This window comes from Scyliorhinus canicula, chromosome 17 (assembly GCF_902713615.1).
Source record: "Scyliorhinus canicula chromosome 17, sScyCan1.1, whole genome shotgun sequence".
Classification (NCBI taxonomy): Eukaryota; Metazoa; Chordata; class Chondrichthyes; order Carcharhiniformes; family Scyliorhinidae; genus Scyliorhinus; species Scyliorhinus canicula.
In genome coordinates, this window is record NC_052162.1 from 59,074,786 (window position 1) to 59,097,319 (window position 22,534).

Below are 22,534 nucleotides of genomic sequence, written 5' to 3' on the forward strand. Positions count from 1 at the left end.
GGAACGGCTGGCGTTCCTGGGATTGTATTCATTGGAGTTCAGAAGGTTAAGGGGAGATCTAATAGAAACTTACAAGATAATACATGGCTTAGAAAGGATGGACGCAAAGAAACTGTTTCCGTTAGGCGAGGAGTCGAGGACCCGTGGGCACAGCCTTAGAATTAGAGGGGGTAAATTCAAAACAGAAATGCGGAGACATTTCTTCAGCCAGAGAGTGGTGGGCCTGTGGAATTCATTGCCGCAGAGTGCAGTGGAGGCCGGGACGCTAAATGGCTTCAAGGCAGAGATAGATAAATTCTTGATGTCGCGAGGAATTAAGGGCTATGGGGAGAATGCTGGGAGGTGGAGTTGAAATGCCCATCAGCCATGATTGAATGGCGGAGTGGACTCGATGGGCCGAATGGCCTTACTTCCACTCCTATGTCTTATGGTCTTATGGTCTAAAGAAGCTAGTTTGACACTTTCAGAATTCTGCCCAAGACTTTACAATTTATAAATTGCTGTGTCCCCATTTATAGCAGGAAGTCAATAGAAACTTGTCATTTGCAGCAGCACAGGCAGAACTTTTTAATTACCGTATGACATCTCTATCGCAGATATTGGAAATTATGATGGAAATAAAAATAAGGACAGATTATATGACTTTACAAAGGGAACTGAAGCATGTACTTACTCCAATTATCCATTGTCTTCTAGCCAAGTTTCATCAACAGACTACACTTGATGCTGTAGATGCAACTCCTTGTTGGCTCAGCTAGTCTGCATCATGTATTGGCTTCAGTTACTGAACTAGGTGGACTGTGACTTTGGATGAACATTAGGGGCATGAAAGCTCACCCGAATATCTTCGCTAAGGAGGCCAAATCATTTTGATGATTCAGTATCGTTGAATGCTGAACCAGCTCTCACAGAAGGTTTCCAATGGCAGCAACAGTGAGTGGGAAATCTGGTCCGGAATTCTCCGGCCGTTGGTATTCTCTTCTCCTGCTGGCAGTGCACACCTGCCCATGGGTTTCCCAGCTGTGTGAGGTGTCTTCAATGGAAAATTCCAGTGAGTAGAGAATCCCGCCACCAGCAAAAGGCATGCCGCCGAGTAAAACATTGGCTGGGAGACCGGTAAATCCCACCCGTGGTACTTTCTCTGAGCCAGTCTGGAAATTCATTTTATTTTTTTCCTCATAAAGGGAGCAGGGGCCAGTAGAGAGCGCCGATGGGTCAGCAGTAGGCCAGAAGATCCTCCTGGCCACAAAGTACTGTAAAAAGCCTGTAAGGTAGTTGGCTTTCAAACACAAGTGTGTGCTGCACATGGTTCTATGCCCCAAACAGAGCCACAATTTTCACATAACAAGTAGGTTCCCTCTCACACATGGACACCTGTGTTGCCCATGAGTAGGCCTGAGAATAATGTCATGGGTGGAGTAAGAATGAGAATGAAAATGGAGAAATTTCTGGGCTGCGATTCCTGAAGCACAATTGCCTTAGCAGAGGTTGTGAAAATTGGTCTCAGTAATTCTGTCTTTGATCCACTTATGCCAAACAGAATAAAGACATGTTTTTCAGTCATGATTCAGTTATGTGCATGACAGTTCGTCTTGGGTCACGGGATAGTTGACTTAAATTAAAATAGCACAGAGGATACAAAAAAAAGAATTATATTACATCATAAAACTTGACATAAGATTTGCACCTGCAGATTTGTGAAAGAGCTTTGAAAAACAGATCTTTGAATACAATTCAACCATTTTATTTCCCATGAAACCATACAGGAGGAGCCTGATCAGATAGGATTGAAACACTAATGAAAACATTTTATTTTTAGAGACAATCATTATCTGTACATTTAGGCGGCATGCTCTACTGCCCATGTATTATGAGAAAAATACTGCGGGATAACAACACAGTGTCATATTCCAGCCTTTGATTCTTCCAAATCTATAATGAACTATAGAAAGTAAAGGGTAGCTGGAAATAACTGAGGTTGGCAAACTCAATGAACCATTCAGACTGCAACAGAAATTGTAAGAGTGTAGCTTGAGCTTTAGGTATGTGGTATTTACTGTTTTCGACACTTTTCTTATAGCTACATGCCTTGGGCCACCTCTGTTGATGCATAATGCCTGGGAAAAGATTGAGATTAATTACTACAAGTTTGCCAAGTGAAACGCTACAGTTGGATAATTGGGGGAAAACATAATCCATAGAGATGGCAATAACCTGAGATTAAGCTAAGTGTGGGACAGGGTACAAAGAAGAAAATAATTTCAGGACCTTGGGGTGATGGTGGGGAAAGGGACTGATTGGAAAGCAGCTGAGGCATGGCCAGCTAAATGGCCTACTTCTGATGCGAAACACAGAAGAACATATTTAATTCTGGACCAACAAAATCAAGTATAAGTGCAAGTCCTGAAAGTGCATGAAGTTGATAATACAAATGATGCCTTAAATGATGAGGTCTTGCCACCTGATCTCCGAATGTGAAGTTGCTGGAAGGAAGATCAGAAGTTCATTGCTTAGCAGCACAGTTGAAGGCCCAAATCCTTCCAGAAGCAGTGATCAGCATCCGATTTCTGTGTCCTGACTCTGTTCCACATACCAGGCAGGCTCTTTTGAAGCTGGCTTCTTCAGAAATGTGGAGGACATGGTCACACAAAGAGCTTCACCGTAGCACTGAATGTTGGGAGGAGGACAAGTCCCGACCTCGTTTTACAGCACTACTGCCCTAAGCTAAATTTAGCTGTCCAACTTGAATGATAATGAATGGGTGAATAGATAAATGGATAAGTGGATTAATCAGTGAATGGGCAAAGTGGTGGGATGGGCAGGTGGGTAAGTCGTAAAGTGTTTGGGTGGCAGGCGGGTAGTCTGGTATGTGGGTAGGGTGCTAAGTGGTTAGGGTGGCAGGCAAGCAGGGTGGAAGGTGGGGAAGGTGGCAAGTGGATTGGTGGATTGGGCACAGTTAGTTTGGATGAAGAAGGGCTTTTAGATCAGGATTTAGTCAGGTCGCGCTGGAAGGGTAGTCATTCAGTGGTAGGAGGTGAGGTCAGGTTGGAAAGGTAGTTGGGTCAGGACGAGAGGGGTGGTCGAATCAGGTCAGGTCAAAGGAAAATTGGGCAGTTTTCAGGATAGTCAGGTGGGCCAGTGTGAGTGATTGGGGATAAGGGGAGGGTTGGGGGGGGGGGGCGGGGAGGGGGGTGCGGAGAGGAGGCCAGGGGGTGGGGGGAGGTCAGTTGTACCTGAAGTTAGATTTCGATTTTTCTGACGACATTTCCTGGGTTATTATCCAGATAAGTACGCCGAAATTGTCCGAAATCTCAAGTCCACCTCTGGGCCACAGACTTTTTCTGAGCATTTCAGGAAGCAGGGGAAGTTTAAACTTTTGGGGTAATTCTCATGGAGGTCAGCCTGTTGGCATTTCGGCAGGGTTCCAGAGATTGGAAGATATGGGCCAATTTTCCCAATTGCTCCAATCAAATCTAGAGTTTCAACCACATGTTGCAGACTTTGAACCCAATCACTTCCTGGCAAGTGATATATGTAAGTCACCCCTTTTTCTGCAAAGACAATTAAGTCAGAAACAATTCTGGTTTATGATTTTTTTAAATTCTAGAAGAGCCAATTTTGGCCTCATTATTCTGTCATTCAGCCATCATCTTGAGATTCCATTGGAATTTATCATCTAAAATAGAAGCGTTGTAGCTCACATATCTCTGACAATTGCCCCAACTTCTGACCTCTGAGCCTAGAAATACTTCACATTTTTTCAGAATGTGTGCAGCATTTCTAGTTGCTAGACTGTCCAATAGTTTCTTACAGTGCAATCTCCAGATCCCTGGGATCAGTCTTAGAATTATTGAATCCTACACCACAGAAGGTCATTCAGCCCATCGTTCCTGGTTTAGCTATTTGAAAACCCTGCAAGTCCTGTTCAAGTACATGGGCTGTTGACCAAAGGCTTGGTTTTGTGCCATGTATCCTGTGTAATGCGTGCATGGCTTCAAAACGTTCCTATGGAATCTGATTCCACTACCCTGCCAAGTAGTGTACTCCAGCTTGTAACAGGCCTCTGTATAAATAATTTCTCCTCATTTTCCCTTTAGTTCTTTGACGTATTATTTTAAATCTATGGTCATTGGTTATCAAAGCGCTCACCAGTGGAAACAGTTTCCCCCTACTCACTCTATTCAAACTCCTCTTAATTTTGAATACCTCCATTAGGTGTCCCTTGAATCTTCCCTGTTTATCAAATCTCTCCTGAGATGGGAGGAGAAGGGAGTCAGGGCACTAAAGGATTTGTTTCAGGAGGGCCGGTCTGCGGGATAGAAGGAGCTGGGGGTGAAAAATGGGCTATGGCAGGGGGAAATGTTTAGGTCTATGCAGGTCTGAGATTTTGCTAAGAAGGAGATACAGAACGTTCTGGTGGCGCCAGCTTCCACACTGTTGGAGGAGGTGCTGATGACAGGGGGAATGGAGAAGGGGATGGTGTCGGCAATTTGTGGGGCGATTCTGAGAGAAGTGAAGGCATCGCTGGATGGGATTATGGGAAGGCCTGGGAGAGAGCATGGAGAAAGGGTTGTGGTGTGAGGTGCTCCGGAGGGTAAATGCCTCCACCTCGTGCACGTTAGGGCTGATACAGTTGAAGGTGGTGTAGAGGGCGCACCTCACAAAGGCACAGATGAACCGACTCTTTGAGGGGGTAGAGGATGTTTGTGAATGTTGCGAAGGACGGGGGTGGGGGATGGGGGGTGGGGGGGAGGTGTGCGGAAACCACGTTCATATGTTTTGGACCTGTCCGAAGCTGGAGGGGTTTTGGAGGGAGGTATTCAGGGTAATTTCTAAGGTGGTACACACTGGCGCGGCGGAGGGGGATCTGTCAGAGTTTTTAAACACTCGAGAAGGTGAAGTTTGAGTTGAGGGGAAAGATGTAAGGGTTCTACAATTCATTGGCTTTTTCACAGTATATTATGCACTTTCAAGAATTGGATGACACCGAACTTTGTGGGGGGGGGGGGGGTGGGGGGGGGGGGGGGGGGGGGGGGGGGTGGGGGGGGGGGGGGGTTGGGGGGGGGGGTTGGGGGGGGGGGCAGGGTGTTGGACTGTGTATGTTGTTGGTAACTATGTATGGGTGGATGGTGGATTCCTGAATCCTTTTCTTTGATGTTTGTATTTAAAATGTTGAGGGTTGTTTGGGGGTTGGTGGGAGGAAGAAATTATTGGCCAGGAGAATGACATTGTATTTGTTACTGTTGATTGTTTGTTGGTGGGTGAAAATGTGAAAAAGGAGGAGAATAAAAATATTTATTAAAAAAATCCCTCCTGCCTCTTTCTTCACTGGTATCAGCCCAGTAAAGCTCCATGACTTTGACATTCTTCCTAACTGTGGGGTCCCAGGAATGCCAGGGCTGTATGTAATAATCCAGCTAAGGTCTAACCAAAGATTTGTAAGGCTTTATCATGTTTCTTGATTTTGTAAGCTTTAATATGGACACAGGGAGTCCACACCGAGTAAAATAAGAAACTAAATGTATTTACATGAGTGAATCTGGTCATTGCCTTACTGTCCCACCTTTAGTACAGTGATGAACGAGATACCCCGCTGGGGAGCCCATACTCCGCAAGGATCACGGGGAAGACAAGCATTCCCATTCCATAGAACACTTGCAGGATATTACATTCCTCTCACCTAAAGTCCCAAGACACAGCAGCGCGGTAACACAGTGGTTAGCACAGTTGCGTCACAGCTCCAGGGTCCCAGGTTGAATTCCCGGTTTGGGTCACTGTGTGGAGTTTGCACTGTCTCCCCTTTATGTGGGTTTCCTCCGGATGCTCCGCTTTCCTCCCACAGTCCAAAGACGTGCAGGTTAGGTGGATTGGCCATGATAAATTGCCCTTAGTGTCCAAAAAAAAACATTAGGTGGGTGTTGATGGGTTACGGGGATATGGTGGAGGTGTGAGCTTAAGTGGGCTGCTCTTTCCCAGGGCCTATGAAGACTCGATGGGCCGAATGGCTTTCTTCTGCACTGTAAATTCTAAGATACTATGAAATCCTCGACGAGCAGTGAGGTGGAAAAGGAGGAGAAGGTGGAGGAAGGTGGAGTCTTTTCAGCTCCGGCTGGTCTTCATTGAGCTGATGTGCCGGATCAGTCAGTGTATACTGTGCTGTGCTGCTACAGGAACATCATGACGGACGATTGTCAGGAAGTGGCTGAACTACGGAGTCAGCATCTGAGACCTTAGAGGTCTGCATATCCATCTCGGAGTCGGAAGACACAACTTCAGCATTGAGAAAGACAGTAAGCTGGTTCAGCAATGGAGCCAAAATATCTAGGCCGAATTCTTTCGAGGCACTCCCTGAGGGAGCAACCTCCACGAGTGAAGGTGATCCAGGTGCCATCTTATGAGTTGCCCTCAGAACCAAACTTGGTAAGTGACAGGCACCGTTTGATGGACAACAATCCCAGTGATCCAGCAAGCACTGTCATTGAAATTCCGAATGAACACCGCATTGTGCGAAATGTCAAAGAAGTCGGCATCAAACTGAGCAATCCCCTTGCATCTCTTTCGTTATAGCGTACCTTTGCCCCGAGGTCTGGTATAATCAAACTCAGTCGGGTGTAAAGCCTCCGACCCATTAACATCTCAGTGGGGGCTACCCCAGTTACTGCATGCGGCATGGTTCGATACTAAAATCTGGTCTCCATCGAGCCAGATGTCTGTTTCGTGAGACCCCATTGAACAGTCTGCATGGCCCTCTCTGCCAAGCCATTTGATGCCAGGTGGCATGGGGCAGTGCGGACATGGCAAACCCCGTTGTTTTTTTACAAAAGTGGCAAATTCTTCGCTCTTGAAGAGGCCCGTTATCGGTTACGAGTACCTCAGGGATTCCATGTGTGGAAAACAAAATGTGCAATCACTCGACGGTCGCCCGGGGGGGTGATCGTTGTCAACTTGTGGAACTCCAGTCACTCCGGGGATGATACTCGTCTCGGCAGCCAGCATTTTGCCCAGAGACGCAGCAGCATTCGGTCCAGGCCATAGGGACACCATGTGAGAGGCGACGCACTAAAACATTCATCTTCTTGTATCTCTTTAACACCACGTTCCCTGCTTTCTTGGTACAGGGAGATCAGTAGCGCCTGCTGAAAAGTTAGGGAGACTTTTCCCTAACCCTTTATCTGAGCCTCCATGTTCTTAATACCACAGACCAAACAATCATGGAGCTTATTCGATAAAACAGTTCCATACTCACAAAACTCAGCTATCTTCCGTGGTCAAGATACAAACTCGGTGACGGACTCACTGGTAAACCTCATCGCCGTATTAAACCAATATCTTTGAACGATTATCGATGGTGTTGGGTTAAAACGTTGCGCCATAAATGTAACAAGCTGGTCGAATGTATGCGATCCACAGGCCATCAATAGTATGACCATCTGGTGCTCACTCTCAATGATATAGTTGGCCAGGAATAAATAATGCATTCTATCAGCGTAATGGTTGCAGTCTTCAAGTCCGGCGTCAAATGCATCTAACCACCCAAACAGAGGCATAGCAAACTGACGGAGGTTTGAGGGATGACCTGTTAGAGGTTTGCAATGTTATAACTAGCATGGACAGAGTGGAGAGTCAGATGCTATTTCCCAGGGTGGAAAGGTCAATTACTAGGGGACGTATGTTTAAAGTGCGAGGGAGAAAGGTTAGAGGACATGTGCGAGGCAATTTCTTTTACAGAGAGGGTGGTGAGTGCCTGGACCGCTGCTGGGAGATGTGGTGGACGCAGATACAAAAGTGGCTTTTAAGAGGCATCTTGACGATGTTGCTCTTTTGCCTGAATCACCAGACGCGAGTACGTTTCCTGTATTGGACAAATTACCACACAACCAGTATGTTAGTTCAATTATAATTTATTATTAGTCACAGGCTTGGTGTTATGCGTAATAATTTACACGTGGCTACGTATTAAACTACACCTAACAACTAAAATGACCTTTACTTAACTTCTAAGTGACCGGCTTTGTGCAGGGCAGACAAGGCCTTTATATGGATCCTCAATTGTGTCAGCTAGAAGTCTTCAGGTTCGTCTAGGCTGCGGTTCGTCCTTCAGGTAGCGATAGCGGGTCCTTGAACTTGGCTGATTGATATGCTGCAGTTGGTCGGAGCAGAGGCCGGTCCCAAAAGAGGCCGAATACTGGTTGCGCAGTTCTTCTTATCCCCCGATCTTTCGCTCCCTTTTGGGTGGTCCCAACTCGGGATACAATGGATCGATATGTTTCGATCACCTTAATCGATTCTGGCCAATTAGGGGCGGGTGCCTCGCTGGCTTGGGCAGGTCCTAGCTGCTATTGTCCAAGGCACGTATGCAGTTCCAAATAGGGTAAATGGGCCCCCGAGTCTGCTACTGTTGCTACATTTTGATCTGTGTCCCATTGTCCTGGGGAAAACGGTCATTGATCTTTAGCAGGTGTGAGTTTCTGTTAGGTCTGGTTTCCCTTTGCACAATACACAGGAGCTGTGCACCATCTGTGTCCCAACCTGACCATAAGTCCCATTATCCTTTGCGGGCGGCCATTTTAGATGGCCACAACGATTACATGAAAAGGATGGGAATAGAGGGATACAGACCCCGGAAGTACAAAAGGTTTTAGTTTGGACAGGTTTTGGAAGGGCCTGTTCCATTGCTGTACTTTTCTTTGTTCTTTGTTCTATGTTTTTAACCTGGTCCAGAAAGGTGGGGAGGAGGCTCAGCTGATTAGGTTGCATCGTCAACAGCAGTCCAGTTTACGGGGAGTCCACACCGAGTAAAATAATTAAGAAACTTTATTTACAACAGTAGTAATTACATGGTCCATTAGATTGCTACCATGTTCTCCTCTGGTCGGTATATTACTGGTCGACCTTTTATACATTGATTAATGAGATACTCCGCCCCTAGCGGGGGGGGGGGGGGTGGGCTTGTACTCCTCAAGGATCTCGGGGAAGACAAGCATTTCCACCCCCATAGATCCATTGCAGATATTTCATAAGTGATATCCCCATTGACAACCAAGTGTTACAAACTGGCGGGGCCTGATTTCTCCTCTTACCAGCCATCTGTAAACAGAAGGGTGCTTTTGATTTCTGATTTTACCCTTTATAAAGGATGCTGTATTTTCCACAACCCTTCAGCTTGGACTGTTCCAAACCTCTACTAATAATCCCACAGCAATGGGATAAAATGAGAGGGTTGCTTTATTTAACTCCTTCAAAAGGGGGAAAGGGATTTCACAACATCCATTCCTTTTGCACCGTGTTATGACCAGTCCTAGATGGGGTTCCCCAAAATGTATTGATCAGGGCAAGACCCCTTGATTTGTCATGGTAATATCCTTTCCCTTGGGTACCTTTTCCAGACTCAATGGGTTTTTATGACAATCCACGATGGATTAGTGGTCATCATTAGACTTTTAATTCCACATTTTTATTTTATTTTATTCAAATTTCACCACCTACTGTGGAAGGATTTGAACCGGAGTCCCCAGAGCATTATTCTGGGTCTCTGGATTACCAGTCTAGTGAAAATGCCACTACGCCACCACCTTCGCTAATGCTGTAAAAAAAGGCGTTGGGGCCTCCTTCGCTCACTTCGTTAATACTTCGCTGCTAGAACTGAGGACATGCTGCTGCTTGAATCTCACCCAGTCAGGAAGGGCGGGCAAGATAGCACTTCACAATTTTAGCACAAGAAAATCAGTACAAAGTGGCAAACTGATGCTGATTGCCACTCCGAGGAAGTTATAGCCAATGGGATTTAAGGATTGAGAAAGAAACAGAGGAGGGAGCATAAATGAGAGTCAAATAAAAAACATAAAGGATTAAATAGACATGAAAAGATTGAACTAACGAAGATAAATATAAAAGACTGGAAAAGTAAAAAAAATGAAGTAAACAACAAACTAAAAATAAAAATTTGACATTTTTATATCTCTAAAAACAATTTACCACCTAAAGAAATGAGTCTCCACAATTTAAATTATTCAGTTTGTGGACTAGGGAAATTGATTGGTGCTGCGCTAACAAACGTAATTAGAAAAAGTTTTGGTGATTCACAAGTCACAACATGGGCGAAATTCTCTGCAGACCGTCGTAACGCCGATTTCCGGCGAGCAAAATTGGAGTAGATGACTCCGGCGTGGGGGCCTTCTTTTAGGCGGCTATTCTCCGTTCCCGGAGGGGCCAGCAGCTGACTGACGCGATACGCGTCAGTTTCACCAGCTGCGGAAGTGGTGAGACCCGCCGTTTTTTGGAGGAGGAGGAGGAGAGAGACTGACCCGCGTTTGGGGGGGGGGGGGGAGGAGAGAGACAGACCCGGCATTTGGGGGGGGGGGCGAGGAGAGAGACAGACCCGGCATTTGGGGGGGGGGGTTCCGGCATTTGCGGGGGGGGGGGGGGGTTCCGGCATTTGGGGGGGGGGGGGGTTGCGGCAATCGGGGGGGGTTGCGGAATCGGGGGGTGGGTTGCGGCATCGGGGGGGTGGGTTGCGGCATCGGGGGGGTGGGTTGCGGCATCGGGGTGGTGGGTTGCGGCATCGGGGGGTGGGTGGCGGCATCCGGGGGGGGTTGCAGCATCGGGGGGTGGGTTGCGGCATCGGGGGGTGGGTTGCGGCATCGGGGGGTGGGTTGTGGCATCGGGGGGGGGGGTTTGGGGGCAGCGGCGTGCAGAGAGGGGGGGCGACGGATGCCCGGGGTCAACGCACCGTCGCCCCCCCCTCTGTACGCCGCTGCCCCCTACCCCAACCACCCCCCCTCACCACCCCTACCTCCCTCCCCACCACCCCTACCCCCCTCCCCACCACCCCTACCCCCTCCCCACCACCCCTACCCCCCTCCCCACCACACCTACCCCCCTCCCCACCACCCCCTACCACCCCTCTCCCCACCACCCCTACCCCCCTCCAACGCCGCCCCCTCATCTCTCGCAACGCCGCAACCCCCCCCTCAACGCCGGTCCCCCCCCCTCAACGCCGGTAACCCACACCCTGTCCCCCTCCCTCTGAAGGCCGGTACCCACACCCCCCTCCTCCTCCTCCCCCCCTTCCTTCCTCCTCCCCCCCTTCCTTCCTCCTCCCCCCCTTCCTTACTCCTCCCCCCCTTCCTTCCTCCCCCCCCTTCCTTCCTCCCCCCTTCCTTCCTCCTCCCCCTTCCTTCCTCCTCCCCCCCCTTCCTTCCTCCTCCCCCCCTTCCTTCCTCCCCCCCTTCCTTCCTCCCCCCTTCCTTCCTCTGTTAGTGGGGGGGGGGGTGCGGTGTTAGTGGGGGGTGGGGGGTGGGGGGGGTGCGGCGTTGGATGGGGGTAGGGGTGGTGAAGGGGGTAGGGGTGGTGAGGGGAGGGGGTTGGGGTAGGGACAGCTGCGTGCAGAGGGGGGGCGACGGTGCGTTGGCCCCGGGCATCCGTCGCCCCCCTCCTCTGCACGCCGCTGCCCCTACCCCAACCCCCCCGATGCCGCAACCCCCTCCCGATGCCCCCCCGATGCCGCAACCCCCCCCCCGATGCCACAACCCACCCCCCCCGATGCCGCAACCCCCCCGATGCCGCAGCCCACCCCCCGATGCCCCCCCGATGCCGCAACCCCCCCCGATGCCGCAACCCACCCCCCCGATGCCGCAACCCACCCCCCGATCCCCCCCCGATGCCGCAACCCCCCCCCCGATGCCGCAACCCACCCCCCCCGATGCCGCAACCCACCCCCCGATGCCGCAACCCACCCCCCGACACTGAACGGCGTCAACCATCATCAATGGTTGACGCCGTTTTAAAGCAACTGTGATTTTCGCCGACGTGACCCGTGGCCACGTCGGCGGGGCTTCGGCCCATCCGGGCCGGAGATTTGTGGCAACTAAAAAAAAATGAAATCCCGCCGGCGCCAGCTGTTTTCAGAGGCTGCCGGCGGGATTTGCACAGCGCCGGTTTTTGGCCGGTCAGAGATTTTAAAACCCTGCGGGAACGGGAATAACGCCGCTGCCGGCCGATTCTCCAACCCTGCGTGGGGTCGGAGAATCCCGCCTCATATCTCTAACTTTCCTGAGCTTGTTGTCAGATTTTTAGATGGGACACATCAACCTGTGTCGCTAACTTACTACTATTTTCCCAGAAAATTCTGGTTAACATTTCAGGCAGAGATGGAGGCTGGGACTTTCCACATAAACAGGAACCTGGTGTGAAGTTGGCAGGATGCACTTTATGCTCTCCTGATTTGGCTGCCACTGCTCTGCAAATTGACCAGGGTCAAGTTCATTCTAATAACTTGAGCAGGATTCCCACAGGATTTGTCACTGTGCAGCGGAAGTCGCTTTCGGAGTAATTGAAAGGGAAATCACAGTTGCTGGACTCTGGCCCCAGTAGCAGAAAACAGGCCCAGCAAATTCCGGCACAATAAAACTTATTCTTTTTAAATTTTGTGGGGCATTGTGGAGTCAATTATCACTGTGTGATTGTTTGAATCTCTTCCTGGAAAAGGACAGGTTTTGTTCCCAAGGCAACGCAAGAAATAGTGACAAACTGGCATCCATAGTGTTTGATGTTGTTATGCCGATAATTTTTGTTGTATGATGTAATGATGTAAAAAAAGAGGCTGGTTTAGCTCACAAGGCTAAATCGCTGGCTTATAAAGCAGACCAAGCAGGCCAGCAGCACGGTTCGATTCCCGTACCAGCCTCCCCGGACAGGCGCCGGAATGTGGCGACTAGGGGCTTTTCACAGTAACTTCATTGAAGGATACTCGTGACAATAAGCGAGTTTCATTTTTTTTTTTTCATAATTTCATCATTGTTACACAGAGTCATAGACAGACACAAAGACAGGCAGACAGATACTTGGACTATTACAGCACAGAATTACACCGCTCAGTCCATTAAGTCTTGCCACTTCTTTCAAAGGGTAATCTAGTTCATCTTTACTCTTATCCCTGCAATTTTCACTCCTTCAATTATTCACCCAGTTCCCCTTTGGGGTGACTATTCAACCTGTATTCACCACCCTGTGAGGCATCAAATCCTGACCACTCAATGCATAAGAAGATTTTGTGTTATTCATTTATGGGCATCGCTGGTCAGGCCAGCATTTAATACCCATCGTTGCCCTTCAGAAGGTGGTGGTGAGCTGCCATCTTGAACCACTGCAGTCCCTGAGATGTAGGTACACCTACAGTGCTGTTAGGGAGGGAGTTCCAGGATTTTGACCCAGACACAATGATGGAACGGCGATATATTTCCAAGTCGGGATGGTGAGTGACTTGGAGGGGAATGTCCAGGCGGTGGTGTTCCCCCATATCTCAGAACACATTTGGCCAGCCAATGGCCGCTACTTTCACTGGAAGTAATAATGTTGGTTACTCAGGAGGCCAGCTAAGAGGGAGAAAGAGCTTTAATAGAGGTGCTAATGGGTTCAGGCAGAGTAAATAAAAAGAAACAGTTTCAAATTGGTGAAGGATCAAGGGGTTAAGGATGGAGACTTAAGCTGATTGGAACAAGGGTGGGCATCCTCCCACCCAAGGCCCTGCCCACTGTGCCATAAAATTGCTTCCAGGTCAGGGCGGGCGGGGTCCATACAATTTCTCTTAACCCCCACCCCCGGGAGAGGTGAATAAAATTCAACACACAAATCAAACAATACTTATTAAAAACTCTTCGCTCAGGTGTAGTCTGAGAAGAACAAATACTTTTGACATTTCTTTGACTCACACATTTTGCTTTGGCAATATTGTTTAACATCTTGTAACATATTTGATTGGTACTACTTGCAAACGGGCTTATACACTAAGTTGCTGAGGTCCCAAGGCCTTTTTTAATTTCACTTTAAATTGCTTTTGTCTACTCCTCGGCTCTTCATTAGATTTAATCTTATAAAAATGTTTGATATTGTCCAGTTCTGGAATTAAAATAAGAACTGGTCTTTCCTCTTTTTGTGCTCTTTTGGGGTGGACTAGTTGAGTGGGTAGGAGCTGGGTTTCAGGTTTGGTCGGGGGCCAGGTCAAGGGTTATGGGAAATACTGTGAGGGTATGGGGGGTGCCCTCTGAGGGTTGGGGATGGGTGTGGGGGGGGGGTGGGGGGGGGGGGGGAAGGTCAGTTCTCATGGGGGGGCTCGGTGATCTTTAAAATAGTTATGTTGAAATCAAAAGTGCTTTTATTTCTTCTAACTCTTTCAGAGAAACTATAAGTGTAACACTGACGCAACCATCCAAAGTTACTGATTTAAATCACTTTGCCTGATGGTTTCCAGCGCAGTGCAATTGTCCAGCGGAAGTTGGCATTTCTGGACAATTGTGGCGTGAACTCTTCCCCAGGAACATCTGAGAGGGATTCCCCAGCGTAACTTTGGAATATTCCCCAAATTCGACGCAGTGGAGCAAGGACAGTATGGGTCAATATGTAAGGAGGTTCTCCTATGGATGCACCATTCACTGAGGTTTCAGACGTCCTGTTCTCCTCAACCTGCTGTTATCAGTTTGTATTTCCAACAAGTTCGGGTGCAAAGATTTTTTTTAAACTGAAGAGTGCAGCAAGCCAGGGTGCCATGCCCCACTCCACTAGGCAAAATATGTTTCCATTTTTACATGCTGATGTACTTGCCTCACATTTCCATCATTCAGATTTAAAGCAATTTCAGTTTTTCCTGCCTACCAAAACATTATTTTCTTTGGGAATACTCAGGCTTGACATTTAATAATGTCCATCTCTAACTCTTCTCTGATGGCATAAGTCACTATGCTATTTCAAAATCTATTAAATCCTGGGATTTAGTGCTCAAAAGCTTCTTAATCCCTGTAAATGTTAAGATCGTTGCACGAAAAATGCCAGTTCCTTTATCTCTGGCAGGCTTGTATCCATTAATTTCAATTTTGAATGAAACTGATATATGACCAATCCGCCTTCATTGTTTTCCATTTGCTCAACCAGCACCTTGCAGTTTAGATATAACCATTTTATCATTTTAAATCAATAATGGGAGACTGCGCGTTAGTCCACTACATGTGAAGTTTAGGGGCCATCATGACTGGCTGAGAAACAATGAACTGGCTCCCCTCTATTCAGCCTCCTCAGTTGGTCCCAACAGAGATTTTATTTTCTTTTTCACAGGGATATGCCTTTTTCAAATCAGAATATATTTAAATATTTCCCGTAGCGGCCTCCCCGAGGAGGCGCCGGAATGTGGCGACTAGGGGCTTTTCACAGTAACTTTATTGAAGCCTACTTGTGACAATAAGCGAGTATTATTATTATTATATTTATGCAATGAGCAATAAGGAGCTATTCAACAGGGTTTTATTGAGTTAAAGACAGCACATTTGTTCACCACTAAACGCGAGAGGAAAAATAATAAAAATGCAAATTTCTTACACAGAAATAAACAGAAAAAAGGGAAGTTAAAGCCTAATTTTAAAAAATAAGAGAACACCTGGTTAAGTGTCCTAAGGTTTTCCTTGTAGGCTGGGTTTTAAATGATGCACCTGATTTACGTTTGCTGTTTTCTTGGCTGGGGTCAGCTGTATAAGATGTTGCAATTATTACGAGATCTGGGTTCTCTGGGTGGTTTCTGGTAGTTAACTTCCTGAACAGGGTGACCACAGTTTTCCAAGAGGGAGTGAGCATAGCTTTTCAACCTGTTGAAAGCTTTGCGGTGGTTGTAGCCTGTTCTAATTTACCCATTGTGTATTTCCATGGGGTTTTGGATGGGTCTGTGTGCGGCAGACATTGTTTCAATATCCAACACTTTGTACTTTAATGAATCTTCCTTAGACCGTGACAAGTTTTGATGGATCTTTGAATTATAGAAAGTGTCTCTCTCTTCACTGTCACCTGAGGAATTGCTTGGAAAGGATTGGATTGGATTGGATTTGTTTATTGTCACGTGTACCGAGGTACAGTGAAAAGTATTTTTCTGCAAGCAGCTCAACTGATCATTCAGTACATGGGAAGAAAAGGGAATTAAACAGAATTCAAGAAAATACATGAGAATACATAATAGGGCAACACAACATATACAATGTACTACATAAGCATTGGCATCGGATGAAGCAGACATGGGTGTAGTGTTAATGAGGTCAGTCCATAAGAGGGTCATTTAGGAGTCTGGTGACAGTGGGGAAGAAGCTGTTTTTGAGTCTGTTCGTGCGTGTTCTCAGACTTCTGAATCTCCTGCCCAATGGAAGAAGTTGGAAAAGTGAGTAAGCCAGGTGGGAGGGATCCTTGATTATGCTGCCTGCTTTCCCCCGGCAGCGGGAGGTGTAGATGGAATCAATGGATGGGAGGCAGGTTCGTGTGATGGACTGGGCGGTATTCACGACTCTCTGAAGTTCCTTGCGGTCCTGGGCCGAGCAGTTGCCATACCAGGCTGTGATGCAGCCCGATAGGATGCTCTCTATAGTGCATCTGTAAAAGTTGGTAAGGGTTAATGTGGACATGCCGAATTTCCTTAGTTTCCTGAGGAAGTGTAGGCGCTGTTGTGCTTTCTTGGTGATAGCGTCGACGTGAGTGGACCAGGATAGATTTTTGGTGATGTGCACCCCTAGGAATTTGAAATTGCTAACCATCTCTACCTCGGCTCCGTTGATGCTGACAGGGGTGTGTACAGTACTTTGCTTCCTGAAGTCGATGACCAGCTCTTTAGTTTTGCTGGCATTGAGGGAGAGATTGTTGTCGCTGCACCACTCCACTAGGTTCTCTATCTCCCTCCTGTATTCAGACTCGTCGTTATTCGAGATCCGGCTCACTATGGTCGTATCGTCAGCAAACTTGTAGATGGAGTTGCAACCAAGTTTTGCCATGCAGTCGTGTGTGTACAGGGAGTAGAGTAGGGGGCTAAGTATGCAGCCTTGCGGGGCACCGGTATTGAGGACTATTGTGGAGGAGGTGTTGGTGTTCATTCTTACTGACTGTGGTCTGTTGGTCAGAAAGTCAAGGATCCAGTTGCAGAGTGGAGAGCCAAGTCCTAGGTTTTGGAGCTTTGATATGAGCTTGGCTGGGATTATGGTGTTGAAGGCGGAGCTGTAGTCAATAAATAGGAGTCTGATGTAGGAGTCCTTGTTTTCGAGATACTCTAGGGATGAGTGTAGGGCCAGGGAAATGGCGTCTGATGTGGACCGGTTGCGACGGTATGCGAATTGAAGTGGGTCAAGGCGTTCCGGGAGTATGGAGGTGATGCGCTTCATGATCAGCCTCTCGAAGCACTTCATTACAATTGACGTCAGGGCCACCGGGCGGTAGTCATTGAGGCACGTTGCCTGGTTCTTCTTTGGTGCCGGTATGATGGTGGTCTTCTTGAAGCAGGTGGGGACCTCGGAGTGGAGTAGGGATAGGTTAAAGATGTCTGTGAATACCTCTGCCAGCTGGTATGCGCAGGCTCTGAGTGCACGACCAGGGATCCCGTCCGGGCCCATCGCCTTCCGAGGGTTCACTTTCAGGAAGGTCGATCTGACTTCGGAAATTGTGATGGTGGGTATGGGTGAATTATGGGTTGCTGGGGCACTTGATAGCGGATTGTTGGTTTCCTGCTCAAACCGAGCATAGAATGCATTGAGTTCATCGGGGAGGGGTGCACTGCTGCCAGAGATACTGCTCGGCTTCGCTTTGTAGCCCGTTATGTTGTTTAGTCCTTGCCACAACCGCCGAGAGTCTGTCTGTGACTCTAGCTTAGTTTGATATTCTCTCTTGGCATCTCGGATGGCTTTGCGGAGGTCGTACCTGGATTTCTTGTATAGGACAGGGTCGTCTGCCTTGAACGCCTCAGATCTGTCCTTCAGTAGGGAGTCAATCTCGCGGTTGAGCCATGGTTTCCGGTTGGGGAACGTACGTACTGCTTTCTTTGGCACGCAGTCGTCCACACATTTGCTGATGAAGTCTGTGACGGTGGTGACATACTCATTTAAGTTAGTCGCTGAGTTCTTAAATATGGACCAGTCCACTGTCTCCAAGCAGTCACGTAAGAGCTCTTCTGTCTCCTCGGACCAGCACTGCACAACCTGCGCAAGGTGGCCTTGCATTTTAAGTAGTTTGCTCTGTCTCATTTTCAAGTGCAAAATTTCCAGTCATTTGAAAGTTGAATATTGTTGAAGATAAAAGTGTATAACCCCATGACAGGGATTAAGAAATGCAATATGGGGGAGATTTTCTGGCTTTCCTGGCGGGATGGGGACGGTCGTTGGCTGGAGGTGGGATCTGCGGTCCCACCGCTGTCAATGGTATTTCCCGTTTAATTCACCCCACGCCACCGGGAAACCCACGGCGGGCGTGGGCCATCGGTTTGACCAGAAGATCCCGCCACGCCATCAACCAGAAGATCTTTCCCCATGAGTGTGAATCTCAAAAACATTCTGGCTGACTTTCAACTTCTGCTGCTTGTTTGATCCACACAAACATTTCACCATTAGTGTCCCTCTTATTCTTCCTTCATTCTTATTCTTATTCAGAGCCTGCTGAGTTTGCTAAATTGTTAATGACTGCCAATAAACCTCTCTGGCCCAAAAAGTGAACAAATGAATTGTGGACTCTCAACCCTTCAGATAGTGCATTGTCCTGAAAAGATTTCCAAAATGCCTTTTTGTTTCTTTTCCTTTCTCCTTTTTGTCTCTTTTACTCTCTTTTTTTTAAATAAATTTAGATTACCCAATTATTTTTTTCAATTAAGGGGTAATTTAGTGTGGCCAATCTACCTACTCTGCACATTTTTGGGTTGTGGGGGTGAAACCCACGCAGACACGGGGAGAATGTGCAAACTCCACACGGACAGTGACCCAGAGCCGGGATCGAACCTGGGACCACAGCGCCGTGAGGCAGCTGTGCTAACCACTAGGCCACCGTGCTGCCCCTCTTTTACTTTCTTAATTGAATCTCTCCCTTTTTCCTCTCTATAATTTGTGACTCCAATTCACCCACTCTGGTGTTTCCTTCTCAATCCTTGAATCTCACTGGTTCAGGAGATAGACTGTTGGCTCCTCTTCACCAATATCTCAGAATCTCAGTTGTCCTTGCCATGTTCTTATTTTCCAGCTGAAGGACAAGGGAATGATCTAATTAGCACTAGACAAGGTGAGACACCCTGTTCCAGAATGTTCCAATGAAATGTACTTCACAGACCTCTTAAAGTAAGCTGTTAATCAGTTAAACAGTAACTCAATCTCATTATACATATTTGTCCAACAGATCAGTGATGTGGCAGAAAGTAAAGGATAAGTTGCAGCTGATTTGCTTTTCTGATACATTGTTAATTGTTTCCTTCCTTAGTTCCCTAATATCATCCTACACTTGTAATCTCACAGGCTATTTCAAAGGTAAGGACACGTGAGATCTGTAATTGCAGTAGAACAGCCAAAATCAGTTGTTCCTTATTTTGCAATTGATTTTTGAAACCCTTACTGTCTGGATCAAAGAAGTAGGGGACATAGATTCAAACTAGGCAAGGGTACTTTTAGACAGATAGCAGGAAATAATCCTTTGCACAAAGAGTGAGCAGCATATGGACTACATTTCCAAACAGACTGGCTTTTCCAGTTATGTTTTCTGGCTCATCTAAAATGTCACTTCTTTATTTAGATCAGTGTTTTAAAAACATTTGAAACATTTCAAAACATGGTCCTTGTTTTCACACACACCTGACGCTTACAAAAGTATGTTCTGTTCTTGTCTGTCCATTAACTCAGAGGTACAATAGGAATATTGGGGAAAATCCAATGTTGTTGGAAACCCAGAAGTAAATTCAGCATGTCAGTCAGTGGCTTTTCTAATGCTGTGTCAGTGTCATGATCTCTTGCAGTCTGCTGCCACCATATATGTCGAAGGTCTTGATGTAGACCTCAAGGGTTCTGTATCTATGCTCTCCACACCAAGCACTGTAGCACAGTGGTTAGCACAGTTGCTTCACAGTTCCAAGATCCTAGGTTTGATTCCCGACTTGGGTCACTGTGTGGAGTCTGCACGTTCTCCCGGTGTTTGCGTGGGTTTCCTCCGGGTGCTCTGGTTTCCTCCCACTGTCCAAAGATGTGCAGGTTAGGTGGATTGGCCATGATAAATTGCCCTTAGTGTCCAAAAAAGGTTAGGTGGGTTACGGGGATAGGGTGGAGGTGTGGGGATAGAGTGGAAGTATGGGCTTAAGTAGGGTGCTCTTTCCAAGGGTAAGGTGCAGACTCAATGGGCCCAATGGCCTCTTTTGCACTGTAGATTCTATGTTTCTATAAGATATTAAGAATGACAAAGGTTCTGATGACGTTTATCATTCGGAACAAATATATACAGGTACGCTCAGGCCTTTATTTAGCCTGGGTCCTAACAGTTACAGGTTGATTACTTAACTGCACGCCTTACTCATAAGGTATACACAAAGTCTTACTGATACAGAGTGGCATTGGTGAACATCCGTAATAAGGATCACAGGCAATGGAGGCCGTGGATGGGATTCTCCGTTAGCCGATGCCGAAATCACAAAACACGATGGGCTGTGAATGGGTTCCGACACCAAAATCCAGCTGTCCGGGTACCGGCATGTGGTGCAGGGTGGGGTTCGGCCGTCCTCCCGGTGGGACTGGGATTACAGCCAGGGGCACAGTGCTGCCTACTCGCTCTGGCCGCCCTGAGGAGTTTATGCAGTCTTTTTTTCCCCGGCACTGCTGGCCCGCCCATCGCTTCTGCCACCTGCACCCAGGCACGCGAACAGCGGCAGCTGCCGAACTCCTTCCGGAGCCGGGGTATAGGGCCATCCTCCTCTCCTCCACCACATCTAAGAGGGTCTCCAGCTCAGCATTTGTAAACCTCGGGGCTGCTCTCTTCGCTGCCACCTTGTTGGCTGGGATGGTGTGTGTGTGGGCAGTGCCGTGTGTATATTCAGCTGCAGCTTGACAGCCTCATGAGTGTGAATCGTGAAACCAGCGAATCCGGCACCTTTTCTCATTTGAATCGATTGCGTTCTACATGGCGCTGGTGCTAGCCCCTTAGCAGCAGCAGAATGAGTCCAGGCACGGTGCCAGTTTTTCTGTCGTGGAAGTCCACAAATTCTGCGTTGGCGTCAACACTTAAGTCTCAGGAATGGAGAAATCCGCCTAGTATCTTTTATCCTCTAACTTTACAAACAGTGATGACATCTTGATGTCATTATGCAGCTTCCTAAAGGTACATGACGTTGTCTGTATTTGCATGCATTCAATATCACAACAGTGAGAGTGTGTGTGATGTAGGACCTGCATGACACAATCTCAACTCTAGCTTAAAGAACCAATCCATTGATGGAATTTGTAGTTGGAGACAAGAGAAAGTAAAATAATAAACCCAGGACGCTCAAAGTTTGCACCCCTGCTTCATTGATATTAATACCTTCCTTAATGTACTGTTAGGAGCCGAGGGAACCCAATGAAAAGGGCTTTTCACCCCAGAGAGAGGAAGAAGCCAACTGCTTCTCTCCAACAAGGCCTTCACAAGTGTAGCAGGAGACAATTCCTGGGGGACCTTCTCAGGGTGCACGAGTGCTCACCTCACACACTCACGCTCAGTGTGTAACCAGTTCAACAGCTAGTTGGGATTTTATCTGGGGACTCACACTTCACTACACAACAGCAGGTAATGGTGATGAGCACAGCAATGGAGACTCATCCTGGGTGCAGTCCTTTCCCAAGCCTTTCTTAACTGGACACAGGTGCAGACCCTGCAGGCTATCAATGAAAATGAGGATCAGTGAGCAGCAACAGGCAATGTCTGATGCATTGACTGGCCTTCCAAACATAATGGCCACGACTGCAGAGAGATTGCATGAGTGGTTTGATGTCACAGGGCACTGCAATGATAACATCTTGATGGATAGAGAGGCGAACTCCGTGGGACATCAAACATGACTCTCAACTGAGTCCATTCATACCTTGACCATGGCTTGTGGATTCTGGGTGCCAACATGTCAGCTATCTTAAATAGAATGACAGCTAACCTAAGCTTGGCCTTGCAATGCCCCACTGGTCAACACCAATGTGTTCTCCAGTACAGTGGGAGCAGTGAAATGCGATTGGGCAATGGAGGGAATATAACAAAAAAAGGGGAACGAACATAGTGACTTTTCAATTCTCAATTCTCACCATAGCTCGTCTCCCTCTTGTTCCTCCCCACATGCTGCCTCAGGTCTCAGTAACAGATTCTGCCTTTGCACAACAGCAGGTTGGGCAGTCTTTGTGGGGCCCTTGGGGGCTTCCAAAGCCCAGATGATATTAGCCAAGAGCATTTCAACTGTCAGAAGAGCCTTGCTCTTCTTCTACTAAAGCCTGTTGGGTTACCCCTTGTGGGATCAATAGTAAAAGGAGGGGTATCATTTTGTAATGGATATTAATAGTTTGGAAACCCAGATGGCCATTTCGAACATGGGGTTAGTGTGAGGGAGGCAGTTAAAAGTTTTGTTCCCTATCCATGTGATACTTTCTTTCAACAATAAAAGTGATGATGCATTTATTATCTGACAATTATCTTACAAAGGTGGCTTGGAAGCATCTTGTGGTTTTGAACTTTAAGACAATGCGCATAACCAACCCTACAATAGCTC